The following is a 20,577-nucleotide window of genomic DNA, read 5'->3' as shown; positions in this document are numbered from 1 at the left end:
GATCTCATTGGTTCAGGGTAAAATGGTGGAAACTATTGCCAAGAACAAAATTACTGGTCAGATGGATAGACAGGGCTTAATGTGGAACAACCTGAATTTAGCAAAAGGAAGATGTGCCCTAATAGCCTATTAGAATTATATGTACATGAATAAAGGTGAGTGAATCAATATGTAGGGTATTTGGGTTTTTAGAAGGTGTCTGATAAAGTTCCTCATGAGAGGCTCCTCAGAAAAACTAAAAATCCATGGGATACAAAGTAATGTTTTACTTTGGATTGGTAACTGGTTAATACAGAAAAAAACTGACCATTTAGTCATATTGTATCAGTGGAGAGAGTTGAGTAGTGGAATACTCCAGGGATCTGTACTGTGAACAGTGCGACTTATTCATTAATTATCTGGAAAAGGGAGCAGCAAGTAAGAGGATAAAAAAAAAAAAAGTTGTAGACCAATTTTCAAAGAAGTTAACACAAGCAGGTTGGAGGCCTTGCTATGGGCCAGACTGGGGAACTCGGCATGTCTATGGCAGATGAAGTTGAATGAGGACAGTTGCACAGAGATGCACATGGGAAAGAATAATTCTCAATATAAGCACACAATGCTGGGTTCTAGGTTAGGAATCAACCAGGAAAACGATTTTAGTGGTATTGTGGACAATATGTTGAAACCTTCAGCTCTGTGTGTGCTGGCAGACATAGAAGCAAGTAGAGTGATGGGAATAATTCCAAAAAGAATGGAAAATAAAATTGAATATTGTAACGCCTCCTTATAGGTCTACAATGTGAGTAGATCTGGTCACCCCTTCCAAGAATGATGTAGTGGAAGTAGAGGAAGAGGAGCACAGAAGGGCAACAAACGGCTGAGGGCTCTTCAACTTGGAGAAGACAAGAGAGGGGATCTGAGCAGGGCTGGATTTGCCAATAGGCACACTAGGCCTGTACCTAGGGTGGCAGGCCAGCTGAAGATCTGCTGCTTCTCAGCTGAGAAGAACAGCTTCCTGCATCCTGCTACAGTTAGTGGTCAGGGAAGATGAAAGAAGGGGCTGGGGCTGGAGCAGACAAAGCAAAAAATAAGAAAGCCACTCTGCTTGCTAATTCAGCCCCTCCTGTTATCTGAGGACAGGAATGAGCCTGGAGTAATACAAAGGAAAAAGGGGGGCCGTTTTAGAGAGCAAAGGAGGATCACTTTGGGCCAAGGAGAGGAGGGATGTCCGTGAGAAAACAGGGATTGGGGACAGTGTTAGCAAGAGAAGGGATTGCCACTGATGAGAGTATCAGATTGGATGGATGGGAGGTGAGAGATGGGGATCATGGTAGGGACCCCACCTCCCTCCACCTCGATCTCGGATTCTATCCCCAGAATCTGAAACCTTTCCTAATTCTTAATTCTCAGACTTTGGGACTCCTGCTGCCTACGAACCCCTCCCTACTCCTTCTTTCCCTCAGTTGCAGATCCATAGTCCTCCTCCTCCTCCCCAGTCCTCTCACCCCATTCTTTATCTTCTGTCATCTCAACCTCTCCCCCATAGTGATAGAGACCTCTCTTCCTCACCCAACTGAGAGACAAGCAAAGTTGGAAAAACTATTTTTATAAAACAAGCTGAAAATTCTGAAGCACATTGGCAAACCTTTCTAATTCTTCTCAGGATCTAGAAGAGCTGAATTAAGAAACCGTGGGGGCTGTGTCTTAGAGCTTCTGCTCTGTTGTCTTGACCTTATGGGAGGGGGCAAAAACCTAGATCTATCACTGTCGTAATATCCACAAGGTTTATTTTACATTACACACCTTTTAGAGACATTTGAGCCCTTTAAGGGGAATTGACTTGTACTGGGCTGTTTATCATCAGTTCCTTATTTCTTAGAATATTTCTGAAGTACTATATTGATTTATAAATTAATCCATTGGAGAAATGCATCACGTTCGTGATCTGGGAAATCTGGATCATTCCAAAAAAGGATAGAGGCAATTGAGATGGGCGATTATATTGGTAATGGCTAAAATTTTATACCAAGAATTCAAGATAGGCCCAATAATAGGATGGGACTCTCAGTTATATGGCAAAGCCTTATTGGATAACCAAGACAAGCTCCAGCCATCTGCTTTAGCACAAGCTATTTCCATGGTTACCTATTGTTTATCTAATTGATTTTTAAATGCCATAATATTTTTTTTTAGCTGTATTGCACCATGATAAGATTTAAAATCCAGTTAAATCTATATGCTGAAATTTTACTAAAGTAGTTAGATTGTAAAACTGGAAAGAAGGTCAGGATCCTGTACATACAGTAAAATTGTCTGGAAACAGATGATATTTTCTTACTCAAATGAATTAGATTAAGTGTCCTCCATACATTATCTGTCTGTTTGATCCCGATCAAACAGGTTTTATATCACCACAGGCATAAGAGATTTAAATCTATTGACCGGAATTTTTGTTCATTTTTATATTGTTCTTTAATAAAGAGATTGTCTGTAGGAACATCATTAAGTGAAGTTAGTGATTACATAGACTGATGAAAAGCTAACTTGTAGTCTCTCGCTTAAGGCCAATATCTTTGTTTGACCATTAAGGTCTAACTCATGTCTTAAACAAGAGATGTCATGAGGCTGCCTTTTTTTTTATGTTATGTTAAGAAATGCTCCAAGTTAAAAATTGATGCAGGTTTTGTGCATTTGAAATTCCAGATATTTGGAAAAGTCTGCACAGAAGTCTTGTTTGTGATACACCCAAGGGTATTGAGGAGCTCCACTGGCTGAACTTTTCAATGCTTCCCTAGAGCTGGGGCTAGTTCTGGCGGATTGGAGGGGCAAATGTGGGTCCTCTTCAGAAAAGAGGAAGTAAGGAACTACAGGCCCTTTAGTCTGGTGAGAAAAGTAATGGAACCTCTGCTAAAGACAGAGGATAGTGCAGCTTCTGGAAGCAATGGATTGCAAGATCAGAGGCAGCATGGTTTTATCAGGGGTAAATCTTGTCAGACAAATCTGATCAATTTCAGGTTTGGGTGACCAGAGAGTTGGATCAAGGGAGTGCACTAGATGTAGTGTACTTGGATTTCAGCAAGGCCTTTGACGTGGTTCCACACAGAAGAGTTATAAATAAATTGAGCGCCCTTGAATGGAACCTAGAGTGACTGACTGGGAAGTAAAGGGTAGAGGTAAGTGGAGTGTTCTGAGCACAGGGATGATACCAGCAGAGTGCCTCAGGGATCAGTCCTTGGACAGATTCTTTTCAACATTTTTGTGAGCAACATAGTGGAAGAAAAATATTTCCTGTCAATTATTTTTGCTGATGACACCAAAATCTGCAACAAGGTAGATAGCCAGGAAGGTGTGGAAAATGTTAGGAGGGATCTAGCAAAGCTCAAGGAATGGTCTAGAGACTGGCAGCTAAGATGTAATTCTAAAAAAAATGCAGAGCAATGGATTTAGACTGCAAAAACCCAAGTGAGAGGTAAAGAAATTCTAAGCACCATCTGAGGTGATTGTATCTGATAATCTTAAGGTGGCCAAAACAATGGGCATCAATGAAGATAGCGCAAGGCTGGAAGTTGTCAGTAGAAGGATCTAGGTGTCAGTTGAAAATACGTGGAAATCTTCTGCTCAGTGTGCAGCAGCAGCCAAGAAAGCAAATAGAATGCTAGGAATTATTAGGAAAGGAATGGAGAATAAAACAGAGAATATCAATGCTTCTGTATCGCTCCATGGTGCGACCTTATCTTGAGTATTTTTTGCAGTTCTGGTCCTCATATCTCAAGAAAGATATAGCAGAATTAGAACAGGGAATGGAACAATTACTCTATGAAGAAAAGCTAAAGAGGTTTTCAGCTTGGAGAAAAGATGACTGAGGGGAGGTATGATAGAGATCTATAAAATAATGAGCAGAATGGAGTGAGTAAATGTTAATCAGTTGTTTACTCTTTTGAAAAGTACCAAGACCAGGGGACACAAAGTTAGTAGGACATACATTTAAAAATAAGATTATGCATTGAGTAAAAACAATTAAGCTCTGGAATTCATTGCCAGAGGATGTGGTGAAAGCTATTAATGTAGATGTATTTAAAAAAAAAAAAAAAAAGTTGGGCCAGTTCCTGGAGGAAACATCCATTAACCATTAAAGTAGAGTTGCAGAAATCCACAACTTATTCTTGGGATTTATCTACCCCTGCCAGGTACTTGTGATCTGGCTTGGCCACTGTTGGAAACAGGATACTGGGCTTGATGAACCTTTGGACTGACCCAGTATGGCAAGTATTGTGTAAGAAAGTGGATAAAGCAACGGCAAAATTTGGAAAGATGCTTGGCTGCATAGGGAGAGGAGAGGAATGGTCAGCAGAAAAAGGGAGATGACACTGCCCTTGTATAGGTCCCTGGTGAGACCTCATTTGGAACATAAACAGGATTGAGTTGGTCCAGAGGGTGGCTACTTGTCTTCATTCTAAGGCATATGGTGGGATAGAAAGAGATTTAAATGTAGAGGATAGGCAAGATAGGGGAGATGTGAGATATTTAAGTCTCTAAGATGAGGTTGAAAGGGGATAGAGACAAAAGTAATCTTAGTAAATATTTCTTTACAGAAAGGATAGTGGATGCATGGAACAGCCTCCCAGTGGAGGAGACAGAAATCAGTATCTGAATTCAGGAAAACATGGGATAAACATTGGCAGATCCCTGGAGGGAGTGATGGGAATTTTAAGGACTAGATAAATTGGATGGTTTCTGTCATCATGTTTCTATATCTGTATTGGGATATAATTCATGGTTTAGCTGTAATTCTCTGTTAAAACATTTAACTGGTAGTTACATAAATAGCGATTCAAAGAAAGCTACAGATGCACAAGATTATCTAATACCCCAGATTCTTCCTCACAGCCCACTGTGAAGCAATGAAATTCAGGTATCCGATGTGTTCTAGTGTGTGAGCCATGTATAGGGTAGCCTGGCTTCTTGATTTTGTGTCCATTATATTTGAACATGAAACACACACCCCTTGAGTAGCAGAAGTGCTAACAATGAAGGCACCATGGAGCTACGGGAGAAAGAAGTAATCACAGCCACACCAAAGGAGCAGCTGTCAACACTTTAATTGCGTCTCATTCCTAAAGAGCTACTTGGTAATGCCTGCTCAGGGACAGTTATCCCTGTACCCATGTCTAAAACAGTTTAGACAGGGACCTGTGACTAAAACCCTCATGTCTTATAACCCCCTCTCCCAGCCATGAGCCGGCAGCCAGAGACTGTGCCATGCATCAGTCTTCTGTCATTGATCGTGTGGAGAACCCGCTTCAAAGCTATATTTCTGCGTTGGTTAGTAGTCAGAAAAGTTGCCCTCAGTCAGGCCAAAAAGCATGCAGCGGGTTTCATAGCATGTATTTAGCTGGCTTCAAGGGAGGCCTTCCTGGGGGCATGTTTAGGGCAGGGTTGAAAAACCACCCACATGTGTGAGATTTTCAAGAGGGTGCCGTTTTTCCCCATTAAAAGTCTGCCCATTGGCTGACCAACCCCAGTGGCTCCGTGGGTAAGTGCAGTGCACTGCCATGAAGCAGGTCCCTGGATTGACCTGCTTACCGGGTCAGCTGGAGCTGGAGATGCTGCAGGGGCAGAATACAGAGAGGCGTCATGGTCATTACTTAAAGGTGACACCTACTGGCTGAGTTCAGGCCCCATGACTGCAGAGGTCCCCTGGTCCAGTACCGTCACTGCAGTGACTGGATTAAACATAATTTGGGGAGGGGATGGGAAGCTCCCAGGTAGTGGCAAGTGAAGGCTCATGGAGCCAGATCCCATCCCAGGTTCCAAATGGAGCTGGCAGTATGAAAAGAAGTAGGAGGAAACTGATGGGACAAAAAAACAACCCACAAAACGCCAGCACAGATTAAGGCTGTGGGTCCTTTGTACCTGAGGGCAGTTTTCTAAGGGAAAACACAGATACCTGCCAAACTTTGCATCAAAGCAGCTGTTGGAATATCATTCAATGTGCTTTATCCTGGTGCTCTCTTGAAGTGCTTCAGGATTTCAAAAAATATACCTAATTTTAGCTCCAAGGAGAAAAGATGAAGCCAAAACGTGTTTGTTTGTTTTTCAAATGCTAGAAGAAAAAGGGGAAGTATTAGCATCTTGTCATGAAGTGACTATTTCCCAGAAACAGAAAACACAATTCTTGGAATGTTAAAAACTAAAGTTACGGAGGAAGTGACGTCATCGGACTGAATGGCCGCATAAGCCACGAGCTCTCCAAGCAGCCCTGTTAAGTATATAATTGTCGGGATTTATATTCGCACCCCGTACATGATAAAAGGTCGGAGACGATTCGGAACAGGTTCGACATGGCAGTGAAATGGAAATCAGTAGATTTCAACTGCTTTTCATATCGAAAAATTGGCGAGCAAGAGAACGACGGTGATGCACAAGCCGAAGAGGCCTCGCAAGCAGATGGAGGTGCAGATACTGTGCCAGATGATGCATTTAACATTCAATCGACAGAAGCCCCGACACGCTCGGAATTCCGTGACTGGTTCTGCAGATTACGGCAAGACTTAAAAAATTATAAAAAAGAAATTCAGGATATGTTAGGGGAGTTCCAAGATGAGCTCTCAGGTCTATGCCACAGGGTAGACGAAATTGAGACTAGAGTAGATGCACAGACTGAAATCTCTAAACAACTACAAGTGTCGTGCATGGAACTACAAGAAGAGAACCTAATCATAAGAGCTAATGGGCCGATACAGTAAAATCGCGGGAGAGCTCTCCTGTGCGCGCGATACAATAAATAAATGTATTTAAATTAGGCCCGACAGTAAAAAGAGGCGCTAGGGACACTAGCGCCTCTTTTTGGACAGGAGCAGCGGCAGTCAGCGGGTTTGACAGCTGACGCTCAATTTTGCCGGCATCGGTTCTCGAGCCCGCTGACAGCCACAGGTTCGGAAACTGGATGCCGGCAAAATTGAGTGTCCAGTTTTCAACCCGCGAGCCGCTGGCCTATTTCAAATTTTTTATTTTTTTTTTTTACTTTTTTTAACTTTTGGGACTTCCGACTTAATATCGCCATGATATTAAGTCGGAGGGTGCACAGAAAAGCAGTTTTTACTGCTTTTTCTGTGCACTTTCCCGGTGCCCGGAGAAATTAGCGCCTATCTTTGGGTAGGCGCTAATTTCTGAAAGTAAAATGTGCGGCTTGGCTGTACATTTTACTTACTGAATCGCGCGGGAATGCCTAATAGGGCCATCAACATGCATTTGCATGTTGCAGGCACTATTAGGTTCGGAGGGGTTGGACGCGCGTTTTGGACGCGCTATTACCCCTTACTGAATAAGGTAAATATAGATGGATGCATCCTTTTGGCTGGATGTACACCTGGGATGGGGTGTCTTCTTGAATTCATAATATAGCAGATGCCATACCTCTATTAAAAGATTGAGGATTTACACCGGTGAACACCCATAATACAAGGAAGTTTCTACCCAAAGATCAGCAGCCCCGATGGCAAAGAGCGAGCGCTAGAAATAGCAGGCTAAAACGAAATTCTGATTCTCAGCAACAAGTTCGGGAAGATACTTGATTGAGCATTTGGACTAACTAGTCTTCTGGAACACCCATCACAACATCCGAATCGACGAATGTGCGAATATAGAGGAATTGCATTATTGGTGACAGTCCTTCTTTATTATCCTTCTCTTTTCTCGTATAAAGTATATTGCGGCAACTGAACAACAACATGGCGCTATACAACGGGGCAAGGGTTGCTTCTTACCAGAGGTCTACTGGTACAAGAACATTCCCGATGACAACGACAGGGCTTCAGGGGACTCTATATGATGGTGATTTCCACTTCCTCCTGGAGAATTGACCTGCACGGAGGTTTGAGCAGGTCGTGGATATCACAAGGGGGGGGGGGGGGGGGGGGGGGGGTGAGGATGGGTATGCTAGGGAGACAAGTGGAACACACACACATGTCAACGGGATACTAAGACTTGACGTTCTTGTGGAAGATAGGATGGTACAAGTGGAACCAGGCTTCAAGATGTATCCTATATGGTATATGGTGATTGCATAAGGTTTTATTTCAAGGGGATTCTCGTTTACCGCTTATACGCGCTATACCTCTCTATATAAACAAGATGCCACACTGACCGGGGGGTCGCACATTCATGTCTGCAGGAACTTAGGGAGCAAAACTCGCGAGTACAAACATGGCCTCCTTTAAACTGATTTCCCTTAATGTTAAGGGACTCAACTCTCCATTTAAAAATATCTTTTTTAAGGAGGCAAAAGCATTACAGGCGGATATTATCTTTATTCAAGAATCTCACTTGAAAGGCAGACATGAGACCCTTCTAAAATCCAGCCAATACCCCCACCAATTTTTGACACCATGTGCGAAAGTGGCTTAATACACGAGAGTTGGTATTTTGATCTCACAGCAACTGGTATTTGCCTGTCAATCATGTATCTGTGACCATTGGGCAGATATAGAATCTTACTGTTAGTGGATGGAACGACCTATACATTGGTGAATATCTATGCACCAAATCAGGAGCAATTGTGCCAGACAGAAACCTCCGCCCGGACGTCCTTGGGGTCTGCTTCAACCCTTGCCAGCACTCTTGCCAGATGATTTTCCTGAGGGCCTCCTAGGATGCGCGCACGCCACCCACATCTTTATCCACATCATGGCGGGAACCTCGGGGGCGTCCCCTCCGAGTGACGTCATCACATCCTGATATTTAGCCTGCCCTTCATTTGCTAACAAACTGAGTTAGCAAGGATTGGATTGCCTCCAGTCTAAGCTGCTCTGCCGCTTCCCAGCTGCCACAGGAAGCTCTCTTTACCCTTCGGGGTAATTCTTCACTAACCTGGATACCCGCTCCTCTGGGGCCCTTCTGCTCTATTTCAGGTACCTATCTTGGGATACCGGGTACTCACTTCTCGAGGGCCTGCTCTCCCTAATCTGGTGTCTGCCACTGAACAACTTCTGCCTGCCGGGACCTTCAACAATACAGCTTTCTGCTTCAGTGAGTACTAACCCTTTCAGTCTGTCTCACCTTCAGCTTCAGCGCTCAGTGACAACATCCGGGACCTGTCCCTGCTACGCCGTGCTGCCTATCACCTACTCGAGTGTGAGACTGGTCTCCTCTGCTGAGGACCCCTGGACTACTTCACTGGGTTACCTTCACTGCTGCCGTTCCCCGGGCAGTACCATCGAGCTGTACAATAAATGCAACTTCTCTGTGTCTGCATGTATAGAGTCTAGCCTAGTACTGCGGTTCCTCACAGGGCTCTTCCCCATGGGAGTGGCCATCACCGCAGTACCCAAGAATCCACTCCAACACCTCATAACCATAACAGAGTGGATGTGCACTGGTTATAAAATTCCCTGACTTACTCTGCCGAAACCCAATTTGCGCGGTTATGCATGCCTACTTGCAAAATTAGGTGCACACATACCCGAGCCAAGGCTATTTTATAACGTACATGCATATATGTGTGTATGTTATAGAAGCCATGCATTCCTGGGTGGGTTCCAGGTGTTGCTACTCAACCAGGGTAACTTGGTCTCACTTGTTCTGGAAAGGTGGGTTAGAGTTGTTCATTTTTCTATTCATTTTTTCAATTTTTTTGTTTTGTTTTTATGTTATTAATTTGGTTTATTTTTTTTATATTATTTTGTTTATGAACAATAGATATTTTCATATCATTTTCACAAGAATAAGATTCCCCTTTTCATTTGTTTAAGTATGTTTTCCTTCATATCTTCTATTTTTGTTGTTTTTCTTTCTATAAATTTCTTTTGGGTGTTCTGTTGTTTCTGTTTTATGATTATATTGGTTTGTGCTCCTGCTTGCTTCATAGGCACATTCACAGTGGATTAGCACTTTTTATGAACTGACTCTATATATCCCCGAGGCAGGCAGTACAATAAAACACGATTGTGTCAGGTTATAATATATCTAAAGGTAGATTTTAAGAGCCATGTGCAGGCGCACACATGGACCCGCCGATTTTATAACATGCGCGCGTCTGTGCACGCATGTTATGAAATCCGCTACCCGCTTGCACGATTTTATATTGACACACGTACGTGCACACAAATGCCGTCTCACGGGCGTAAGCCGGGGGATTTTAGTAGATGCGCGCAGCGGCACATTAGGGTCCATGTCCCTGTTCCCTCCCACTAGGCCCCAGTTAAGGAGCGGACTTTTTAAACCCCCTACCTAACCTGCCTCCCTTTTAACCTATTAGCCCCCGACCCCTAAAACCCCGCTGGCCACCCTAAATTTTTTTTAATTTTACTACTTACCCCCAGTCCATAGCAGCAACAAGTTAGGCTGTTGTGGGATCCCGGCGTGTGCACTTGTGCACGACTCCGATTTAATGGCGCTGTCCCGGCCCGCCCATGCCCTGCTCACGCCCTGCACAGACCCCCACCCTGGCCCGCCTCTTTTTGCAAAAACCTTTCCACTGCGCATGCTTGGGTGATGAGCGCGTGGCTGCGGGCCTCTTAAAATCAGCACGGCCCGCGCGCGTCCCTGTCACGTGCGTATCTCACAGATTTCCCGCATGTAGGGCTTTTAAAATTCACCTTTATGTATTTCTGTTCAATGTATATGTTTTACTATTCGGTATCTGGATGGTATATTTAAAGTTTTTAGTTTGTAGCTTTTACTTTAGGCTGTAGAGTGCCCTTCTATTTATTGTTTATTTTCATATGTGCCGCTCACACCCACCAGCCACCCAGCTATCCTCTTTCCTAACGATCAAATCACCCACTACAACGGCCATCCTAATCATTTCTAACGATCACATTCAAGGACTTACATAAGCTGGGACCGGGTTATCTTGAAGACAGGTTAACATGTTATGTGCCACAATATAATCTCTATGTTCACTGTAAGGAAATCTGGCAAAGATTCTGTCTCCCAGGATCAGAGAGCGTACACTAAGCAGGCATTTTCTGCAACAGTCGCAGTCTGGTGAATCACACTGCCAACTGAATTACTTCTCTCCACTGATTTAGTTCGACTTTGGAAAGCACTAAATACATTGTGGATATCCTGAAAACCAGATTGGCTGTGCTGTTACTCGAGGAATGAGTTGAGAACCACTGCTATGCACAACTGGTCCAAACTAGGACTGACTCAGCTTGTCTCTTATGGCTTGGAGTCAACTGGTAAACCCTCATCAACCCAAAGGTGGCAGTAGTGCTGTTTCCTAGTATTGATTTGTAAAACTTGATGAGATCTTTTTGAATGAATCATATTATGTAAATCTAAATTAGTACTGCTACTATTTCACTCTATATCTGTTTTATTACATTCCCAACTTAAAGTATTCTAGGCTTTATACCAAAGGCTGGCAAACTACGATCTGAGGGCCAAAACTGTTACATCAGTACCTTTTTTTCTAGCCCACCCAGCTATTCTCAAAATTACATTATCTTATCTTCGGCCTTCTGAGGTTCTGAATTGCCTGCCCAGTGTCTTCACTGAAGGTCCGATGTCATACATGTCAGCGGATCATCAAGGGACATTTTGGGAATTTGTTGATGGCAGTGGACAGGCTGGCTCAGTGGCCCGGAGTCATGCACACTGGTAGTGGTGCCATTTCTTCACCTGGAGATGATGGCGGCCGGTCAGAAACAGCAGGAGCAGGCCCTGGCACTTGCTGTTGACACCAGAGTGCAGCAGCTACACTCTCCAATCCACTCCTGAACTCCTCCCCCCACTTCAGCCCTGAAGCTGGGGGGGGGGGGGGCATCTCTGAGCAGGAGACGCTCTCTCTCTCTACCCCCATGTTAATCCTCAGGCTGGACCAGACTAGAAAGAAATTTTTTTTGCCTGGTCCAGCCTGAGGACTAACCTGTTGGGGGAGGCGGGAGAGAGATATTATCACTGTGCAACAGAAGAAGGAAAGAGAGAGGGAGTGATGAAGTAGGGACAAGGGAAGACGAGGTGACTGGGAAAGTGTGAGAGATGCTGAGCACCATGGGAGGAAGGGATACTGGTGCTGGATAGAGAGTGCAAGAGGCATAGATTCACTCATTTGCATACACACGCACACAGACTCTCCACCCAGTCACTTAAGCATCTTCCCCCAACTATCTACTCATATGTGTACACACACACACACACAACACTCACTCACTGAGACATTCCCTACCCACTCAGTGTGTAAAAGACATATCCCCACACACATCACCACTCACTCATACAAACACTCACTTGCATACACTTCCCCATCAAGACCCTAACACAGAGCCCCCCCACACACACTCATTCACATCCATCCCACTCGTTCATGCACACACACTCCACACTCTCTCTCTCTCTCACACACACACATTATATTGAATTTTTGTGTTTATTCTCTCTCACTTTTTCCAGAAGAGCCGTTCCTCCCCCCTGCACTTGTTGAGTTGCAAGGGGGACCCCCCCCCACACACACACACATTCAAAGAACTCCAAAGGGGACAGCCCCCCCCCCATCATCTCTAGTGCACACAAAAGCCACTAATATGACCCCATTAAAAAAAAAATTGCCCACCCTTGACTTTGTAGTCTTGTTAGTTCAATAGAAAAAGCAGAACTGATCCTAAAGTGATTTTAGAAGGAAGTGTGCCCCCACCTTCCTCCCCACAGGTCCAAATGAAAATGCATTGGCGTTGATAGCTATGGCCGGTGCGAGGCAGGGTGCAGACAGTTCTGGGAAGTGACTGTGTGTCACTGCTAGTTGCTGTTTCTCGATCAGAAACATTATTAAACAAGAAATGAATCTTGTGAGCAAGGGAGTTTATCTCATTGTAAATGACCACACTGGTAGGCGTTAGGGAGGGTGCTGGAAGCCTCAAGGGGACAGTCTGTATGAACATTAGATCTGGAAATCCCTTGGAGTTTGAAGTCAAAAGGTATTAAAGAACACTTCACTTGAACAGCAAACATATTGGCCAAAGTTTGAATGTTAGTAGCTGGCAATCGTCATGAGCTCTTTCCACATGGGATTCCCAGTCAATAGTTTGTCTCATATTGTGTTTACGTGTAACCCTCCTTCACCTGCTCCCCCTCCCCCCACCTTTACAAGAGCCACACCGCACAGACCCCTGAGCACTAGCATGCTCACTGCAGCCTCTGGGACCACCGATTTGTGCTATGGGCTTAACCCGCAAAGCCCCGGTGATGACGCACAGGAAACAAAAAAACCAGTCCTCGCCCCAGGTGTTGTGTCCCAAAACAGGAGTGAAGTTTACAGATTCCAAATAAATCAGCTGAGCAATACAAAAAGAGTGGGCTAGAGACAATCCACAATACAAAAAGCAGGGGAAAAAAAGCATCCACAATCTCAAAATACTCCCCTCATGCACCTTGAGCAGAGCCAAAAAGAGGAAAGTGGCTCTTTCCTTGACTCCTAATGATCTTGTTCTGCATAGATAACTTCTCAGAATTCAGAATGATTCTCCCCAAGGAGAAAGTTGGCAAATAACCTGGCTGCACCCTCAGTCTTCCAGACAGGTCTCCTTATCCACTGGAATTTAGGAAAGAAATCTTCTATTTATTTATTTATTTGTTTATTTTGTTTTTCTATACCGCTGTTCGATTTTACATATCACATCGGTTTACCGTCAAAATGACTGGTGCAGGAAATCAGGCGTTTCCTTTTGTCTAATATAATGAACATCTGTAACATGGAAATGGATAAAAAGAGAGAGGAACGTTCAACAATAGTCAAAGGGCAGAACTTATATCTTGCAATAGTAAAGGCACAGTAATGATGTCTTACAATAGAACCTCTATGATTGATTAACCAAATAACAAGGGTATATATAGTGTATATCACGTCTGTATACAGGGAGCTGAGGAGTAGTTATGGACAGGGAATCCTCTTGTTGATTACAGAGTAACATATAGCATGGATAAGCAGTTGTACAAAATCTATTGGATGGTTATTGCAGGGAAGTAGGGATTGGGGAAGAACTGTTAGGCGGGAATGGGGGGGGGGTACTAGCTAGGTACTGACTAAGGTGGTAATGGAAGGTTCTAGAGTCCTTTGGCTTGAGTTCCCCTTGAAATTATTCTCTAACCCAATGAGAAAGCAGGACCCGCTCTCAGTGGACAGGAGATGAGGCACTTTGCCCTCTCCTATCCTGGAGCTCAGAGAGAACGTAAGCCTCCCAGCTTTCCTCAGTTCCTCTGTTGATTGCTCCACATCTCCTTTTCAATGACTCACTGAGACATCCTTTATAAACTTGGACCACCGAACCACCTTTCAGGAGCTGGATCCTCCTTTCCATCAAAATGACCAACACACCCTAGGCATGGCGAAGCCAGGAGGCCTTTACATATGGACATGACATTTTACATTCTTTAGGGAAAAGGGAACAAGTTCATTATTCCCTCCAAGCTAAGTGGCCAAACAGCTGTGCTGGGGAAATCCTAGAACCACACATGAGCAACTCAAGCCACCCATACATTTTCACAACCGTGTCAGGTGCGTACTCATCGCCTCCCTCAGTCCCATATAATCCTCAACTCCACCCCTTTCCCCTCACTCTCTCTCTCTCTCTCATTTCCTTTAAGTAAGCCATGAATAAAGCTCTATGCCTCACCTCTATTCGAAAACGAAGATCTTTATTGGATGGATATGGCCACAGCCTAAGTCAAATTACTTAACTAAATTCAGTCACTAAGCAAACCATTAAACATGTTCTGCAATCCCTAATAGGGGGACCATGCCTTCGCCTGAGTTGCAGTTCATATGTATCATGCTAATGCAATATTCTGGTGTTGGGGAAGCAGGGGCCATTGAAGACGCATCTCTTTCGCAATGTTTTGGTCAGTAGCAAAAGCAGGACTCATTCATTCAAGATGCAGCACAAGTATTGGGGGGGCTGTGTTGTGAGCGTGGACCCTTGGCCCAAGGTGGTGTCAGTGCTACCTGTGGGAGAAACCCCCACAGATCCCCCACCATCAGGAGATGAGGCCGGATGGGAAGCAGAGGCCAGCAGAAGCTTTGCCACTACCAGCCCACGTTCCCTGCAGGTTGAGCCCTTGGGTGCCGGGGCTAAGAGATGTTTCAGATGTCAGGGAGAGCAGATCACGCTCCATTTCTGCTCTCACAGCGACATGCTCTCCGGGCGTTCCAGGCGGTACCGCCGCGAAAAAGCTCCCGATGCGGGGTTGACTTGACTCTAACGGGGTGGATGTCATCTCTATCCCCCGTACCCTCGCCTTTCTTTTATTGTGGGGCATAATAAATCCTCAGAAACGCAATTTCAAAGGTAAAACTCGGGAGCTTCTCACAGACGCGACTGCTCAGGCGGCCATCTTGTGGGCATCTCCTTGCTATTTTTTGTTAGTGCGCGCTAACTCCTGTTAGCGCGCACTAACCTGAAAACCGATTTTTCACGAAAAAAAACCGTCGATCCGGCCAGATGAACTCAAAAGCGAAAACAATTGGGCACCCGATTCACATCCCTATTAGATACCCAGGGTCGCTGACGTCATCACTAGGGTCCGCGGGAACTTTTCCCGCTGCAGCCCCTTTAAATCCCCAGAGGTGTGTGCCTAGGAGCAGGGCCCAAGGAAGAAGACAGTGGCAGTGTGCTCCCTGTGGCAGTGGTCGCTCAAGGATGGGAGTCGACAGGAGCCAGCGAAGTACTGTCTCTGGTCGAGTTGGAAGGTAGGACCGCGCCGGCGGCTGCCCGCTGCGGCCGAAGCAATAGCGACAGAGGTCGAGGCCCAGCACCAGGAGGTAGGGGCTGCTGGCTTGCAGCCAGAGATTGTAACAGGCTGTGTAGGTCAATCCTCGCCATCAGAGCCAAAAACTTGACAGGCAGTGAATACCGTTTGGTGTTCACTCCCTGACTAGCTCTCACATCGCACTTGGCATGCGAAATGTAGCAGCAGGAGTACCCACTTGGTATTCTGTGCCTGATCAATTTTTGAAATAGCACTTGTCGTGTATCCTTTGGATGTGGTCTACCCTGCCACAAGTCCCATGGTAGTGACACCTTGCTTGCCGTGGACTCCCCACTAACCCAGCTGCAGCCATATCCTAAGCCCTCAAGCTGATGACCCATATTCACAAGCTGTAAACATATTGCATATCCATGGCAGATATAGCACAGTCCCCCAAGGCTATAGGGGATGGAGTAGGTTTGCGCCAATATATACAATTGCTTCCATTCAGAAAAGGGTGAGTACTGAATGCCATATATTGCCACGGGCCCAGCAAGACCTCCATCCATAAACTCAAAGGTCTGTTATGCCGGATGTGCCTTATTCTGTAATATACGAAGGGGAATATATTATCCCTGAATCACTTGACTGATGAGGGATTCACTGGGCCATAAGGGGCCAATGTAAAAACTCTTGTAGGGGTAACCTGCAATTTGGTGACCATGAAGCAAAACCGCCCCACAAAGTGCATACAGACATAGGGTTTGCATGGTATCCTTAAATTACCTGACCCACAAGGGGTCCACCAAGCACGTCCCTCAATTGTAGATGAATAGCATGTGGTATAAACAGGGCTGAAGTGCGCTCATGCAGAGCTACATGCACTATGGAGAATGAAGAAAACAGGCCCGTAAACAGCCTGACTAAGGCCCGTAAACAGCCCGACTAAGGCAGGCCCACAAACAGCACAGTTCTGAGAGGAGGATGCCTACTGTATGTGAGATACAAGAATAAAACACTCCTGTAAAGAATATCAATGAGTCCATCATTGAATGCAAGATTGCTAGAGCTGCAGAAGACCATCCTGACATCCCCCAGCAGAGGGACTGGAAAGCTTAGCGGAAGGCCTACAGTACAACAACCCTACTGCCATGTTCCTGCATAACTTGCTCAAGGTCTCCAAGGTTTGCCCAAAAGGTACCGGAGTTTGTGCACAGATTAACAATACCTAAAATCGCCTATAGGCATGAATATGGGCAAGAGTCATATGCAAGATTGGCATCCTGAGACACCTGGTTGCAACAAAGCATGAGCAATATGGGTTTGGGCAAAACAGAGATATTGCTACAGGATATCAACAACCACCAAACAGCATCTCAAAACAGAAAACAAGGGCGTAAGCAGAACCACTTCAGCCAAATGAACCGATTTCATCTGCCAACCAGTTTATATTATTTATTTATTTATTTATTTTTGGCTTTTTATATACCGGAAGTTCCTGTATAATATACATATCACTCCGGTTTACAAGGAACAGAATAACTGTCGCCTGGATGGCGGTTTACATGAAACATATAGAACAATTTAGAACCATTAGAAAACGAATTACAAATTAGAAATTACAAATTAAAACAGCTTAAAAACAAGATAAAAATAAAACAGTTAGTCATTACATTATTGCTGTAAAAAACAGAAGCAACAGCAGGAAGGCGCAGATGGGGCGTTCGTGCAACTCAAGTATATTACCCAAGTAGGAGACGTTTTGGTAAGGAGGTGTGAGATGGCCACACTAAATTAAGTGATTTGCAAAAATAAATTTGCCAAATTGCCTTGCATTGGGTCTGGAGACCTTGTAGTAAGAAATTTAATTACCATTATACAATGTGAGGGTGCAAGAGCCAGTGGAATATCACGTAGGGAGATAATAATGTACTTTGGAAAACTTGAAAGATGATGACGTGCCCATAGTATTACCGGGTCCCTCCGCCAACCAAACTCATGGCACCTGAATCGAGAACCAAACCCATTTTATTTATTTATTTATCGAGTTTATATACCATCATTCGGTTTCGCCATCACAACGATTTACAAAAATGCGATGGTTTACAAAATTATGATGGTTAACAAGGTTTCCAAAACAGTTCAAATGAATGTTAACATAGAGAGACATCAGTTTGCAAAGATTATTTGTTTAAGTGTATAATTAGTGCTAGCACTATGGATTGCATTAAGGGGTGCACAAAGGGGAGTGCCCCTTTGTCGCGCCCCTTCGGCACGCGACGCACGGCGCGTGATGCCTGGTGGTTTCGCTCCATTTAACAGTCCGGCGCTGGTGGCGATGACGTCGGGGGGGGGGGGGGGGCGGGTCTCTCAATCGTGGTCTTCTCTTCCCTTTTTATTGCTCAGGTTCCTGTATTTTCTTTTTTCCTTTTCAGGTGTTGCAGGGCACCTGGTGGTGGGTGGGTTTCTTTTTTGTAAGGAAGTATTAAGGCCCACTCATCAATGCCCACACTAAATGATGGGATTCGCAAGAATAGATATGCTATATTGCCTGGTGCTGCCTGGAGCTTTGCAGTGATAAATCTTATATAGCGTGAGGTTACAAGAGCTGTAGGATCTCGCAAAAGAAATTGCAGCCATATCAGCAAAGGCAGGGAGATTACATGTCCGCACTATAAGAGTCACTTTCCAGGATCCTCTAAAGCTTGTTTAGATGCACCAGAGACTAGACCAGGGATGCATGCAAGTCACACTTGAATTCACCTGCTGGAATGAGAAGAATCAATGCAACATATTTATTTATTATTTATTTATTTAAGGCTTTTCTATACCGGCATTCATGATACAATCATATCATGCCAGTTTACAAATAACAGAGGTGTGAAATAACTTTGTTATTTTTAACCAGTGCAGAAGAGGCAAAAAGTTACAATATAACAAGATCGTTGAAACTGGGAGATGAAGGAGACAAGAATAGAAAGGAATAAATATATACTTTACAGAGGTAGATTATTTACATTTTGCAGTAATGTCTCTTTGTGGTAATTATTTACATAGTACCGAAGGTCTCTCAGTGGATGGTGGATTCTGTAGGCCTCGCTTGCCGTAGGGTTTCTCCTTGGATATTAGATTCGAGAAAGGCTTGTTTAAATAGCCAAGTCTTAAGCCTTTTTCTGAAAGTTAGCAGGCAAGGTTCAAGTCCGAGATCAGGTGGTAAGGAATTCCAAAGAGCGGGGCCCGCTGTAGAGAAGGCCCGGTCTCTGAGTGTAATATGATGTGTAGATTTAATAGGGGGAACAGTCAGTGATCCTTTGTATGCCTCTCTGATGAGTCTTGATGACGAATGAAGTCTGAGGGGGATTTGGAGGTTGAGGGGGGCTAGGGAGTGGATGGATTTATGGATAATGGTGAAGGACTTGTGTAGGATTCTGTAGTGTATTGGCAGCCAGTGTAGGTTTATTAGAATGGGAGAGATGTGGTCTCTTCTTCTGGAATTGGTCAAGATTCTGGCTGTCGCATTCTGGAGCATCTGAAGTGGTTTGATGGATGAGGATGGGAAGCCTAGTATGATAGAGTTGCAATAATCTATCTTGGAGAATATTACTGATTGTAGGACTGTTCTGAAGTCATGAAAGTGTAGTAGTGGTTTCATTCTTTTGATTACCTGCAGCTTGTAGAAGCAGTTCTTGGTTGTATTGTTAATAAATGTTTTTAGATTCAAATGTTTGTCTATTACTACCCCTAGGTCTCTTGCTTGTGTAACAATGGTGTTAACTGGAGCAATTTGAGGGGAGTTGCTGTATTCGGATGTGATGAGGAGGAGTTCCGTTTTGGCCGAGTTTAGAATCACATTTAGGTTTGTGAGGAGTCCGTTGATCTCTTGTAGGCAGTTTTCCCAGTATTTGAGGGTTTTTGTGAGAGATTCTTTGATGGGTATCAGAATTTGAACGTCGTCAGCATATAAAAAATGTTTTAGTTGCAGGTTGGTTAATAGTTGGCATAGGGGAAGAAGGTATATGTTGAATAGCACCACTCCTGAGCAAGTTATGATGTCGCCTAGTTGAACCTTACTAAAATTGCCATGCCTGGACACAGCTCATGCAAGAGAAAAATTGGTGAGGAAGAGCTACTGACAAAAGGTCATCCCAGAATCCTCCTATAAATTCCATGTACTGCTCTTGAACCTGTAGAAGGTTAGCTGCATCAGGTTTCTATGAGCCATCCCACATGCAGTGGAGAATGGACTGGGCACGTGGGTTCACTATACCACGCGCAGGAGTAAGTAGCTGAAGGTAAATAGCTACAAAATTGAAGGTGCCTCCCAAATTATGTTGTCACTGGAGCGAACAGGCCTATGACCTCCCTTATGGAAGGATAAGCAAACCCAGGAATATTCTGTGACATGAAAGGGACGGAGTCTCCACCCAGCCAAAGCTCTGAAACCCTCAAATGCAACTACTAAACATGGAGCAAGGACAGAGGCACCAGGGGTATATCCCTCACTTCTCAGATAGCTAAGGTAACTTTTTAATTCACTCTTGAACTGCAGGTTCACTTTAAAAAGGGCACTGGAGCACCGGGTACCAACACAGAGACTTACCAACCCGAGGATAACAATCCATTTTATAATGTCTCACTTAGCCTTTCTGAAAGCTAAGTGATTATGAGAGAGGCTAACTTAACCAAGATAATAGCTGCCTTAGATGACACAAATAACCTACTGAAGGGGAGAAATATGGCATGTAGTAAAACAGGCATGTTGTACTTGCTAAGATAAAATTAGGAGTCCAGTTGATTTTCAACAAATGAAGTCCAAATCAGGCAGAGGAGCAGCATAGCTTTTCTAAATGGAACCAGAAAAGCAAACATGGGTGTCTAGGACAACAGGAGGCCCGTGGTGACACCGGTGGA

Source organism: Rhinatrema bivittatum, chromosome 15 (genome assembly GCF_901001135.1).
Source record: "Rhinatrema bivittatum chromosome 15, aRhiBiv1.1, whole genome shotgun sequence".
Classification (NCBI taxonomy): Eukaryota; Metazoa; Chordata; class Amphibia; order Gymnophiona; family Rhinatrematidae; genus Rhinatrema; species Rhinatrema bivittatum.
The sequence above is the reverse complement of the archived record's forward strand: the minus strand, read 5'-3'. Positions refer to the sequence as shown.